The sequence below is a fragment of the Perognathus longimembris genome, chromosome 21 (assembly GCF_023159225.1).
Source record: "Perognathus longimembris pacificus isolate PPM17 chromosome 21, ASM2315922v1, whole genome shotgun sequence".
Taxonomy (NCBI): domain Eukaryota; kingdom Metazoa; phylum Chordata; class Mammalia; order Rodentia; family Heteromyidae; genus Perognathus; species Perognathus longimembris.
The window spans coordinates 41,881,474-41,892,554 of record NC_063181.1 but is presented as its reverse complement, the minus strand read 5'-3'; positions in this window follow the sequence as shown (position 1 = coordinate 41,892,554).

Genomic DNA, 11,081 nt, shown 5'->3' with positions numbered 1-11,081 from the left:
CCCTCCTCCCCCCCTCCCCCGCAGCCAGGCACCAGGGCGAGGGCTCTGGGGACCCACATCACAGGTGTCTAGGGTGAGGCTCAGGAGAGCGGAAGGCGGCGGTGGGAAGGGATGGGGGGGGCTCTCTCTCACTCCTGTCAGTGAGAGCTGGTCCAGCACAGCCCTCAGAGGGGCAGGAAGGGCTAGAGGGGCACAAAGGATGTAACGAAGTCTATGAATTCGGACCGCACTTGGCCTCCAACTCACTGTGGAATCAGGTGAGTCAGTGCATGACTTTGACATCCTTCAAGTTCTTACTTACACTAAACAGAGTGAACTGTACTGCCCCAACACTGACCCAAACAATACAGAAAACACATAATCACCAAAGCAGTGATACACACACACACACACACACACACACACACACACACACACACACAATTTCACAGAAGTTCAGTTATCCTAGAAAAAGTCTAGGAGAAAGCAGGTATGACGGGAGAAACGCCCCCTCTGGGTTAGGATTTCAGGTTTGAAGTTCTGCTTGGGAAGACTTAGAGATTCAGAAAGGAAATAGACAGCCTCCCCGAGGTACCATCCCAGCAGGCCCAGGGCGCGATGGGCAGGGCCAGGGGCCCAACAGAGGAGTGAGGACCATTTCTGGGCAACCTTCCCGGCTGGGGGAACTCTGTAGGTAGCTTTTTAAATAAGTTAGAGAGACATCCAAAGAGAATGATGAAAGACTAATGTGAGGTGCCTAAGAAAGAAAGAACCAGTGTCTAGAGGAGAGGGCAAATTAATGTTAAAAGTTAGGAAAACTCCTAAAGGAAGCCCCAGGACCATCTTAAAACATCACCTCCTGAAGGAAAGCTTTAGCTAGCTGCAGTGAATGTCAATAGAGAAACCAGAAGAACAGTGGTTAGAACAGAATAGACACTCTCTTGTAATGATCGCCATTGTTAATAGTGTAGGTAGAGGCTCTTAATCACCCACGTATTTAAGTAACTTTTCATCGTAAGTTAAAAGAATGGCTGCCTCTAATCTGAGAAGCCCATCTGCATAGCCCCCATGGGGGCCGAAAGCTGGCCCTGCGATTAACTACAAGCACAAGCCAAGCCGGCAGAGACGGCCCTAGGGAAGCCAAGCCGGAGAAGCAGCCTGGGACCAGGCTCTGCTAGAGCCTGCTGTGGAATCCTTTAGGCTGGGAAGACGTTCCCTGGAGCTCGGACCTTGGAGCTGGGTGTGGCTAATGTTCCGTAAATCACGGTGTCTGCTTCTTTTATGGCTGGGGTGAGCCAGTTGTCTGGGAAGTCAGATCTTAACACGCTGCCAGGTGTCTGCATGAACAATCAGATTGGGTTAACATTTGAGTGGAAAAATAAATTCCTGAGTCCTAAGCTAAGCATTAAGGTGAGCGGATGGGAAAGCAGTGACGGTAAAGCCCTTTCGCATCTGGGAGAGAGCAGAGAGTCCCCCACTGGAAAGACGGGCGCGGAAGCAGTAGTCTTTGGTTTAGGGGAATAGTCTTAGGAGAACTATAAAACAGGAAATGACATTAGCAATCACCTTCTCATGTAACCCCAGGCCCAAATTTTTCCAAAAAAAAATTATAGATGAGCAGTGATTTAAAATAAGTCTATTCATAGGCGATTACAAAGAAGTGGCACTTGAGAGAGCGGGAAGTACAAGCTGCAGATTTAATAAGGCTTTACAGAGCTCTGAGCAAGCCTTATACTTGCCTCCTCCCCCCCACCAAAAAAAAATTCCCCAAACAAAAAGACAGCTCATGGTCTGGAAATGAGACCCGGACGCTTGGATGTTTATCCACACACCTTCGCCACAGTCGCGTTTCTGGGCGCTCTACTTTTCCAGCTTCCCCCACCTGTGGACTGTAGTCCCTGGAAGAAGTCTTCATGTAAGACTTGGGGGGCCATAACGGAGGCAGAGATGGAGAAACCTCCCACGGCTGGGCCCATGCCTATCGTCCTGGCATTTGGGACAACTGAGGCAGGAGAGCAGGGGCATCCTGCGTTTAAGGCCAGCCTGGGTGACATAAATAAGACCTTGATGATTTATTTACTTATTTGGCCAGTCCTGGGGCTTGAACTCAGGGCCTGAGCACTGTCCCCGGCTTCTTTTTGCTCAAGGCTAGCACTCTGCCACCTGAGCCACAGCGCCACTTCTGGCCGTTTTCTGTATATGTGGTGCTGGGGAATCGAACCCAGGGCCTCATGTACACGAGGCGAGCGCTCTCGCCACTAGGCCATATCCCCAGCCCAATTATTTTTTTCTTACTACCGTAAATACTTCACCATACACACTACCCTGAGTTCAAGCCCCAAGACTGGCAAAAAAAAAAAAAAAAAAAAAAAAAGGAAAAAGAAAAAAGAAAGAGAGAAATCCAGGAAATGGAAACAAGAGGTTATTTTTTCTTTGTGTTTGTTTTCTTTTCCTTCTGTCTTGTTTGTTTATCTGTCTTTGGGAGGATAAAGAGGAGCACAGGGGCTGGGGATATGGCCTAGTGGCAAGAGTGCCTGCCCCATATATATGAGGCCCTGGGTTCGATTCCCCAGCACCACATATACAGAAAATGGCCAGAAGTGGCGCTGTGGCTCAAGTGGCAGAGTGCTAGCCTTGAGCAAAAAGAAGCCAGGGACAGTGCTCAGGCCCTGAGTTCAAGGCCCAGGACTGGCCAAAAAAAAAAAAAAAAAAAAGAGGAGCACAGAAATAGTGGGACAAAGGATGAACAAATGCACCAGTGATACTCATTAGATACTAGGATGAAAATGAGCTGCACAACTTGGAAGGGGACTGAAAGGGAGGGAGGGAAGGGGTGACATTGTTCAGAAAGGAATGTACTTGTTACCTGACTTATGCCACCATAGCCCCTCTGTACAACACCTTTACAATAAGCATACATAATTCTTTACATTCTCAAGTTGCAACCATGGTTCTCTCCCAAGGGAATCACCGAAATTCATACCCCTACCGCAGACTCAAATGTGCGAAATTAAAGTAATGGCCATATCAACACACATGGAGGAACTTGGGCTCGCCGCTGTAAGCGAGCATGCATCACGCTATAATCACTGGAAGTTAAACTAACACCTTCTCGAGAGCCAGTCATTCTACTTCTATGTATTTGCACAGATGAAGGTAAACATCTGTCTGAAACTTGTATGTTCAAGTGTTCCTAGCAATTTTACTTATATAATAACTTCCAACTAGAAGCAACTCAGATACCCAACAAAAGACGGCTAGTATTATCAATGTTTGTATAGCTAGTAAGTACATACTATTTTTATTTCAAAACATTAGAAGAAAGGATTTCAAAGGTTGTGCCACAAGAAAATAATGAATGAAGAGCTAGCTGTCTATCTTTAACTTGAGGTGCACTTGTACAATGTGTACATGTAGCAAACCTCACATGGTGTCACATTAAAAAGTAGCAAGTTTGGTGGTTTTTTAGCAGTTCTGGGATCGGAACTCAGGGCCTTAGGCTTGCGAGGCAGGCCTTCTACAACTGAGCCACACCCCTAGCTCTGTTTTGCACCAGTTAGTTTTAAGATAGGTCCAGCCTTCTGCCCAGCTGTGTGCCGGGACCAACACCCAGCTGTTTTAGGCTTCCCTTTGCAACTACGCGGCAGGTACACTCCGCCGTACTTCCTTCTGTTTCCATGGAGTCTCGCAGGCTTTTCTACCCTGAGGAGCCTGGAACTACGAACGGCCCAATCACAGCCCCCCCGTGGATAAGACGAGGGGCACGCGTCACCTCGTCCTGCTGTGGGCGGAGAAGGAATCTCACAAACTTTTCCTCCCAGGTTGGTCTCAAACCACAATCCTTCCAACCTCAGCTTCCCAAGGAGCCGGGATTACGCGCATGGGCAGGGGCTTCTGGATGCCAATGTTTTACGTATCACATGAGTTTACACTTAACTATATGTACTTTGTTTTATATATAAATAAATATATATATTCTCAAAACAGCTGTTAAGTAAAATGTTCTTTTCATTCATTGTCTACATTGCAGACTTCTAATTATCCATCAAAAGTCACTCTCAATGCTTCTCTGTGAACTTTCTTGGGTCTTCTCCTTCCCCACTATGTAAGGCAAATTCATCTTTTGCCTCTTTTATCCTGTCCTTGCACCTTAGATTCTATCTCCGTTATCGTTTATAGCTAAGTTTATGTTTATGTGCACAACCTTCTCAGCCCATCCTTGTTGCCGTTTCTCTGTAGTTATACTAAGAAGCGTTCCTAATTGATATTTCAGTGAAGGGTAAGATGGTCAGAAAGGTTTATGATAGAAAGAACATGCTGGATTGCATGGGCGGCACCTTGAGCAATCAAGTGGAAAGGTGTTCCAGTCTTGCAGAGTAAATCACACGAGCTATTCATCCGGACATAAACTTATCCCTGGCCTGGGAGAAAGAAGAGGGGGCCACGCAGTTCCGTTAGCACCCTAATAAAGGGAAGGCTGAGGAGAAGGAGAGCTTGCCTTGGACTTGGTTTTTGTGTGATTAACTCATTAATCACACAAAAAATACTGGTTTTCTCACCTGAGTCCAATCTGAAAACTAAAGGCTCCCAGTTACTAGCTAGGACTTGTAGCGGGAATATTTCAATCCAAAATCTTTTCCTCCCCTTATACTGAATCTTTTAAGTCTTTCTGGAAAACCCAATTATATTATTTTAACCTCTCTCAATAAAACACAGATCTAATGAACTTTATAAAAGTCAAAATATAGGACCAGACTGCTCTTCACTCCGCACGCAGGTCCACTTCATGGAGGTGGGTTCCCTTTTTTGGGGGGTGGGGTGGATGCAGCTTGAACTCAGGACCTACGCGCTGTCCTTGAGCTTTTCTGCTCAACACTAGTGCTTTAAGCCACAGTTCCACTTCTGGCTTTTGGGGAGCTAATTGGTGATAAGAGAGTCTCATGAACTTCCTTCCCTGGACTGGCTTCGAACTGTGACCCTCAAATCTCAGCCTTCTGAGTTGCTAGGATTATAGGTGTGAGTCCGGGCTAGTTTCCTCAGTTTTAGAATGGGAAAAGCAAGATTCACTTCCATGAAATGCAGCATGAAAATCCTTCTAAAACCAAGGCATGACTCGGAGTTTCCAGTCCTAGAGATGAAAACATACAGCCACAGGAATGCTCATGCGTGGATGCTCACAGATGTTTCCATCATGAGAGTCAAACCACGCGCATCTCTGTCACTAACGATGCTGGGCAGGTGGAACCTGCCACGGTGGGAGTCTCACCTGGGCGTCAAAGGCACTCGGGAGATTGTGACCTGCACTAGCATTTCTACCAATCAAAACGCGGTGACTAAACATACCACCTAGGGGGCCCATTGCAGCCCAGTGGCTGACAACGGACAAACATAGGTTTTTTTTTTTTTTTGGCCAGTCCTGGGCCTTGGACTTAGGGCCCGAGCACCGTCCCTGGCTTCTTCCCGCTCAAGGCTAGCACTCTGCCACTTGAGCCACAGCGCCGCTTCTGGCCGTTTTCTGTATATGTGGTGCTGGGGAATCGAACCTAGGGCCTCGTGTATCCGAGGCAGGCACTCTTGCCACTAGGCTATATCCCCAGCCCCAAACATAGGTTTTTTGACTAAGGGTTTTTAACTTCTGTCATTTGGCGAGTTTTTGAATGTAGCCAAATTTCCTGAGCAGGTCTCTGAACTCGAGAACTTCTTTTCCGGGAGAAGGAAAGGGGCTTGAACTCAGGGCCTCAGCCTCCTGCTTAGGTGGTATTTTTTGCTCAAAGCTCACACTATTACTTGAGCAACATCTCTATTTCCTGCGTTTTGCTGACTAATTGGAAATAAGAGTCTCACGGACTTTTCTGCCCTAGCTGGACTTGAAACTTGATCTGCATATCTCAGTCTCCTAAGTAGCTAGGATTGCCACTGGTACCCAACTGTGTGTGTGTGTGTGTGTGTGTGTGTGGTGTGTGTGTGTGTGTATGTGTATATACTGGGCTTGCACTCAGGGCCTGGGCTCTGTCCTTGAACTGTTGTGCTCAGGTCTAGCACTCTACTACTTGAGCCACATCTCCACTTAGGGATTTTTTGGTGGTTAACTGGAGATAAGAATTGTTATGTGGGAATTTGATTGCAAGGAACAGAGAAGCCACGTTTTGAGAGGTTGGCTGGAGAGTGTTTATTAGAAAGCTGGAGACTGAAATCAGACTGGTGTCCGAGGGGCCTAAGCAGGGTCAGGGTTAGGGGTGGTGTCACAGGGAGAGCTAAGTCTCCCAGTGGATGGCGTAGATGGGCGGGCCCAGGGATCTACTGTCCATGTCCCTGGCCCATATGCTCTAGCAATTCAGGTGCCTATTACCTGGGGATGGGGGTGGGGAAGTAGAACTTCACTGCTAGAGTTTTCAGAAAGCCCCCCGCCCCCATCCACCACAATGCTAAGATGGCACCCCTTAGACCTAGTAGCCACATTTCAGTTTCATAGACTTTCCTCCCTTGGCTGGCTTACAGCCACACACCTCAGATCTCGGCCTCCAGAGTAGCTAGCTGTAGAGCAGGTGTATGCCACAGGCACCCAATTGGGCTAAGAGCTTTTCACCTAATTTTAGCTTCCCTCAAGACCTCAGATTTCCCCAAGAACGGGCATGGTTAACTAACTTAGCGCGCAGCCTCTGCGGAGGTTTTGAAGATCCGCACCTCGTTCCTGGGTGTCTCCGTACAGGGCTGGAGATCGCTGGCTCTCGTGGAAGGCTCGGGGAAGGCCCGTCTTCCTGTCTTCATTTCCTCCCGCCTTTCAGAAAGATGTGTGCAGGGAAGACATGGCACCCTCAAATCTACCCCACTGCAGCCGGACAAAGTCTGGTTCAGGCCGTCCCATCTCCACTACCCCTGCTCCGGATGCAGAGAAAATTGCCCTTGTCTGCCAACACAAACACTTCCTCCTCTGGGAGGCCTGCTGAGTGACAGACGTCTCTCCCCCAGAGAGCTATTTGTTGGGAGGCTGGGGGACAAGGAGGAAGCTGGTCTGCCAAGATGCTGTGCGGTCACATTGCTCCTTCCTGCAATGCGATTCTCAGGACTCTGGGCAGAAGCGATTGCCCTGGCGCTTTCAAAGCAAACTTCCTTCAGAAACCCACTTCTTCCTGGCAGAGCTCTGACATGCCGTTATTAGGCCCGATGAAATGATCTGCCTGGGGTGTAGCTCACTGGGACAGACCTACGAATGAGTAACGGCAGAGAAATCAGCCCGAGGCCTGGAGGAGGCCGACCGAAGCCCTCCGGAATCCTGGGGTTCGTGAAGTTCTTGTGTCCTTCGTCCTGGAAAGACAGAAATTATTTTGGCAAACTGGATTCTTGCTGCCAACACAGAGCAGTAGGAAGTAGGAAACAAAGCACTATGCGCCACTGCCAAGACACAGAAGTGGATCATTTAAACTGGGTCCACACTGGGAAAAGCTCAGAGAACATACCTTTATGAATGGAACATTCTCCTGGACTTGAGAGACTGGCTCCTTTGAAGTCACGGACGACATGGAGATGACTGACATCTGTCCAGCAGGCCTTTGGGCTCCAAGTCCTACACCCTAAGCCCCGTGCAGGAGACTGCGGTGTTGTGACAGCTGTATTAAAGTGTTGGGGCTGCTCCCTAGGCTGACGGCTTGCTAACACTCAGACTTCCGAAGGAAAATCTCACCGTGCAGAAAGACGGAGAAGCAGCTGAGGCGCGGGGAAACGCTTCCTGTCTCCCCGCCCAGGTGTGAAGAGGGCAGGGTTTCCTTTCCAGAGGTCTGGTAAGTCCACTGCCCGCGCGCACTGTCTGCCCGTCGGGGGCTGGGCATGTTGACAGGTGGGGGGGACGCGGCAGCTTGGGGAGCTGACGGGCCGCAGGGCATGCTGGTCTGAGTCCGGATGACCCCGAGCCTTGCTTGACACCCCAAGTGGGAGGCGCAGAGCCTGAGCTGGGGCGCAGTCGGGGCTGGGCTGGGCGGGCGCTCTGAACATGTCCCCCGTGTGATCTGACAAGACAACACGACGGCTTTCGAGCTGCGGGCCAGCAGCAAGGCGGGGCCCTGGCTTAGAAGGAGCGGAACCTCTGAGAGAGAAGGTTCTCACTCCGGGGTACGGAAGGGGCATCCTCACGCTAGCAGCGCACTTAGAGAAACCCCAACATGGTTCCAATAGTGATTATGAAGTGCCAGACTTTGAAGTCAGGCCCAACTTTACCACGTGAACCCCACTTTACCACGTGAACCTGGGATAAGCAGGCCCTGTGAGCAGACCCAGGACAAGCCCATGAGGGCCCAGTCGGTCTAGAACTCTAACCGCTGGGAATGCTTAACTCTGACCACCCCTGGGGTGCCTCGAACCCTGAGCCAATCAGATTTGTACCTGTGTCCTAATCTTGCTTGCTTGAACACCTGATGGTTGTAACTTTGTTTTTTGCCTTTATAAGCCCTGTGTAATCACAGCTCGAGGCTCCCTCCTAACCTCCGCTGTGTCGGTGGGTAGGACGAGGCCCGAGTTGCAGCTCGCTTGAATAAAGCCTTGCCTTGCTTTTGCATTTCAGAATGTCTGAGTCTCGGTGGTCTTCTTGGTGGTGGTTTCGCGACTTGGCACAACATTTGGGGTTTCGTCCGAGATGGCCCCAGAGACCCCCGAGACCCCAGACTCCGAAGGTAAGAAAACAGTGCTGTTCATTTGTCTTGTAATGTGTCTGTTTGTCTGTTTTGCTTTTGCTTATTTCTTGAAGGGGTTGTCGAAGCAGACGCGCTTACTCGGCAATCCTGGGGAGACTGGGGGATGCCCCAGGCTCCCTACCTTTGAAGGGGGACCTCTGCAGCCCCGCTTTCAACTTGAGTCCACTCCTTCTGCACCCTTGCAGGAGGTTGTGCAGGCCAACTTGGGAGATCTCCAGTTTTTCTTTTTCTTGTTCTTGTTCTTGCCTGTGTTTTCCTCCTTCTGTACTGTTATAGTTGTTTTGTTTTCTGTAGCCTTTGGACTGAACATCTGATCAGAGCTATGGGTAACGTTCCATCATGGGAACCTCCATCTAGCCCTCTAGACTTGATCCTAGCTCACTAGAGGGAGGTTAAGGAGATAGCTCAAAACCAGAGTGTGAACATGTTCAAGACTGCAGTATGATGCAAAACTAAGTTTAAATTCAAATGGTCATCAGGTTTGGGCATTACCAAATGCTTTAAAGGATGATTGCATTGTTTTAAAGAGGAACTATAGTTTAAAAAAATGCTTAATCAGAGCTAAGTGTCAGAAATTTGGATTTAAAAGGATATATATAGTAAACTAATGGGGATAGAAGTAAACTCTCATTAACTCTATGTATGGAGGAAGAAATGGCAAAATGGGCCAATGTTTCTCACTAATATATTGGAAAGCTGAATGGATAAGTATTTCTAATTGTAATTCTTGCATTAAGGAAAAATTGTCATTTGAGTTCAAAGGTCTTCATGCCATGCAGTAACTGGGACTGAAGAAAAAAAAAAAAAAGAGGCTCTTTTGAAACAAGCAGCCCATAGGCAAAGGGCGGCACCTAGTTTCAGAATGCCTGTAAGCTTCAGTTTTTCCAATGCAGATAAAAGCTAAAATGTTGTGTTAAGTGTTAAAAAGGCTTTGGAAATCAAGAATACATTTCTAGATAAGAATTTTTTTTTTTTTTTTTTTTTTTGGCCAGTCCTGGGCCTTGGACTCAGGGCCTGAGCACTGTCCCTGGCTTCTTCCCGCTCAAGGCTAGCACTCTGCCACTTGAGCCACAGCGCCGCTTCTGGCCGTTTTTTTTTTCTGTATATGTGGTGCTGGGGAATCGAACCTAGGGCCTCGTGTATCCGAGGCAGGCACTCTTGCCACTAGGCTATATCCCCAGCCCTAGATAAGAAATTTGGAAGTAAAATTGTCCTAAATAATTATTGCAAAGTGAAAAAAGGAGAATTATGGCCACCAAAATGTTTAATTGCCATTCCAGCTTCTTCTTTTTTTTTTTTTTTGGCCAGTCCTGGGGCTTGGACTCAGGGCCTGAGCACTGTCCCTGGCTTCTTTTTGCTCAAGGCTAGCACTCTGCCGCTTGAGCCACAGTGCCACTTCTGGCCATTTTCTGTATATGCGGTGCTGAGGAATCGAACCCAGGGCCTCATGTGTACGAGGCAAGTGCTCTTGCCACTAGGCCATATCCCCAGCCCTCATTCCAGCTTCTTTTTTTTTTTTTTTTGCTAGTCCTGGGCCTTGGACTCAGGGCCTGAGCACTGTCCCTGGCTTCTTCCCGCTCAAGGCTAGCACTCCACCACTTGAGCCACAGCGCTGCTTCTGGCCATTTTCTGTATACGTGGTGCTGGGGAATCGAACCTAGGGCCTCGTGTATCCGAGGCAGGCACTCTTGCCACTAGGCTATATCCCCAGCCCCGTCATTCCAGCTTCTTTATAGGTTTTTTTGTAGCAGTTTCCAGCAGGCCCTCAGAGAAGCACAGGTGATTCCTACAAGTTTGTCAAGATCTAATATTGGCCCTTAATAAGTTCCAGGTAAGAGAGCATGCTTAAAAACTACTTCGGTGTGGACCACCTTGTTGCTTTTAATTGGAGTAAAGTGGACTCTTGTAAGACTCACTGATCTGAAATCTGTGGTTCGAAGCCAGCCCGGGCAGAGAAAGGTCCCTGTGTCTAATCAGCCAGCAGAGTGCTGGGAACGGAGTTGTGTGGAGCGCAAAGTGGTAGGGTGCTAATCTTGAGCTGGAGAGCTGGGGGACAGTGCTCAGGCCCTGAGTCCAAGTCCAGTGGAAAGTCACTCCTCCTGGGACAAAAGTGATGGAGCATCCAGAGTCAGTAAGCCACTGCTTGGATGGCAGAGATGGTGTCAGATCCTAGAGTCACTCCTGTTTGGCCTTTCAAAAGTTAATCAAAGCTGGGAAGTCCTAGAAGAATAGTTTGTAAGCATGCCTGTCCAATGCCCATGTCTGTCTACTGGGCAGGAACTTGCCAGTCATCTGTGATAGTGGGTAGTAAGGGTAAGTTTGTCAAATGAGAGGACAGTTTAAAATCCCAACCCCCAGCATCTACTCAAAGCCCTGACTGGCAGTGAGAATTTTAAGCTGATACATCTGTTCAGGAAA